The sequence below is a fragment of the Patiria miniata genome, unplaced genomic scaffold (genome assembly GCF_015706575.1).
Source record: "Patiria miniata isolate m_02_andy unplaced genomic scaffold, ASM1570657v1 HiC_scaffold_7, whole genome shotgun sequence".
NCBI classification, from domain to species: Eukaryota; Metazoa; Echinodermata; class Asteroidea; order Valvatida; family Asterinidae; genus Patiria; species Patiria miniata.
In genome coordinates, this window is record NW_024037074.1 from 43490395 (window position 1) to 43493380 (window position 2986).

A 2986-nucleotide genomic window follows, 5' to 3' on the forward strand; every position below is an offset into this window, starting at 1 on the left:
CATTTTTGTTAGGAGAAGACGGTGGTGTACGCAGTGCCTTCAGTGCCTATTGCGACATCACTTAAATAAACAAATTGGGTTCTGTTTTTTACTGGGGGCATGGCCCCCGTTGCCCCCCCCCCATCCGCCTTGAGCCTGCTATAACTGTTATTTTAAATTAAAGTGTTAAATTCGTAAGTCAATTAGATCTCAGTCAATTCACTTCACAAAACATGGATCGGACACAATACTATTTTAATGACTCGGAACATCTCGTGTTTATCCTTATTACAAAAATATACAAACACTAGAATAATTAAAATGCGAATTTACGAGCAGCCGAACTCTTCTCATTCTGTTTTTTTTTGTCACCAGGGAAACTAAATGTATAGATTTACCAAAGCAAGAAAAATAACTCTTAATTATGTACAGTGATGTCTCCAAAGTTGAGATTACGCTATTCCAACATTCTATGAGACTTCACTTTTTTTAACCACGTCTATCTAATGACGCAAAGAAACAAAGTCGGTGTTCATTGTCAAAATGTCTCTGGAGTTAAAAGTCTAGCAGTCTTGCTCTTTTGTATTTATTTTTTACACGTAAAGAGAATTGAATATTTGTTTACCTTGATTACTTCAAGAAAAGATCTTTTTGAAACACTTTTTCCTTTACGGAAGCAACTCATTTTTTTTGTCCTGAAATCTTGTTGTACAAAATAACGTCTCACAAATGGTTTGTCCTCGCAAGAAGCATATCTCTGTCTCTTCCAGTTATTTCAAGCTCAAGTTTATAAACTACAATGCAAATCACCGAGATTGTTTCCCTATTATTATTACTACTAGCCGATGCACACTTCTGAGTACATGCAGAAATAATCGGTGTTTTGAAACTTGTCCTTATCTTCGGAGCTTGTACTGTTTTTCAGCTGGCATATTTCTCTCCCTTTTTCGGTTTTCTTGATGTTGAAGGAGCGACATCCGGGCTCCTTGGCGCAGGCTGAGCCACAGGCGACCACGCCCTCGGTGATAAACTCCCGGATGCTGTGGTCGAGGAGGCAGGTTGAGTTGAGAATGCGGCCGTGGGTGTCGGTAGAGAGGCAGTATCGACGGGGTTGGGTTGAGTGGTGAGGACAAGCCGCCTGATGAGCACATACTGCCTTATGATTCTCAGAACAAGAACCGTCATCCATTTTGTCATTAAAATATCCAAATATGTATGCACAATCTTGATTGTCTTGGAAATCATCTGGTTGCTTAGCACTCCTTCCAGGAAGGGCTCTCTTCCTTCCTGGCCGTCACACTCCCAAGTTCCTTCCGCTTCCTTGTCAGTGCAAGCAATCCAGACATGGTAGTTACTGTCCAGCTTTCGGGCCAAGTCCACCATGAACTTCATTTCTTCCAGCGAGCGAGGAGGAGCGGCCATCTTGCCTCCCAAATCTTGGCATTTTGTCTTGGCGTCATCCCAACTATGGGTGACGGAGTGATGCGATAGCACACGTAGTGCCACATTTGCCACTGTGACGGGCAAGAACAGCTGACAGCTGGTTGAGCCGGGCAGATGTTATAAGATCCCATTACTGCTGCGATAGAAGAAGAGATGGCCAAAATGACAACCAATTCTGGCGAATACATGATTTGTTTGGTAGGCAACAGGTTTCAATTACTTGCCGTTTTTATTCTAAGCGTACGTACACGGAGTGGAGACTTATAGCCAAAGTGAGCACTTGAGACCGCAGTGAACGAAAACAACCAATTCGACATCAGTTGAAAAGCTAGTTGTTATGGCAACAATTTTGAATACATGTAGGTCAGTGAATCAATATTAAATTGTTCCGACAATTCTTTAATTAGTGCGGGGGCTAGAACTACGCGAGGCATTTTATATGGCTGCTGGCCGACCGAGCAATCAAAATAGATCTTCAGCCATGACGAAGTAATTTATTTGTACCACGAATTGTTAACAATTTCCTGCTGTACGTGGCAGGAAATTAGCCACTTAAATGGAGCCCTAACCTTTCAATGTGTAAAAGCGATACCAATGGGTGCTCGGAAATACTCGGGGGCTATCCGATTGTCGACGAAATGAATTCGGCAAACTTCGGACATTTTCGGAAAAAGGAGGATTTCCTCCCCGTTTTAGTCACGTAACGTTAATTGTAATACAATGTATAACGGAGGCTACCTGACCAAGATTCATCAGGAATAGTCAGAATCGTTTGGTCTGGAAACCAGACTACGATGATGGGGGAACTTGCAACCAGTCTATGCACCTGTCTTTTATGGGTGTCAAGAAGGGGTCGTTTTTCAAACCGATCCGCGCGAATCCAGAAGGGGGGCGGTCAAAAACCACCCCTCCCCGATCTTACGCAAAGAAATATATTAAAAATAATCTGCCAACCCCCCCCCCCCCTGCACTGTGACACCCAATATACTGGTAATAATATAGTTTTCACGATCGTTAGATTTGAACAACGCCGCCATTAAAGGTATGGCACGAGCCCCTCCCCCCCCCCGCCATGGTCACCGTTTTAGCCAATTTTTGGCTAACTTTGACAGATTATTTTTTGTTAAAAAGCACGAGTGTGACAGACAATTTGACAAAATAATTTTTTTTGGTGGATTTCTGGCAGAATTCTGCAAAAAAGAGAGGTTATTTGACAGAAAAACATAGCAAATTAAAATAAAAAATAGTACGCTTGTTGAAAAAAGCTTCAATCCTTTCAAACAAAGCCTTGTATAATGGGACAGGTTGGCTGGTCTAGGTTCTAAGGTTCACTGGGAACCGGACTCCGTCGTGACGCAATCGCGTTTTGCATGAAATTTACGCAATTTCATAACGTGACTATAGATTGTTTATAATGTAATTTGAACCTTAAGTAAGGCAATGCTACAACATCTGCATGTGATTTAAAGTGTTTATAGTGTATTTCGAGTAATTCTGGGGAATTTCGCAGATTTTTTTTTATAAATCTGACAGATTTTTGAGGTGCATTTGTAGAATTTGGCCA

At 41.8% G+C, this 2986-nt stretch overlaps 1 pseudogene; it reads right to left on the reverse strand.

Moving 5' to 3' along the window:
• Window positions 1-817: 817 nt before the first annotated feature.
• LOC119744693 lies at window positions 818-1729 on the reverse strand (annotated as a pseudogene).
• Window positions 1730-2986: the final 1257 nt, after the last annotated feature.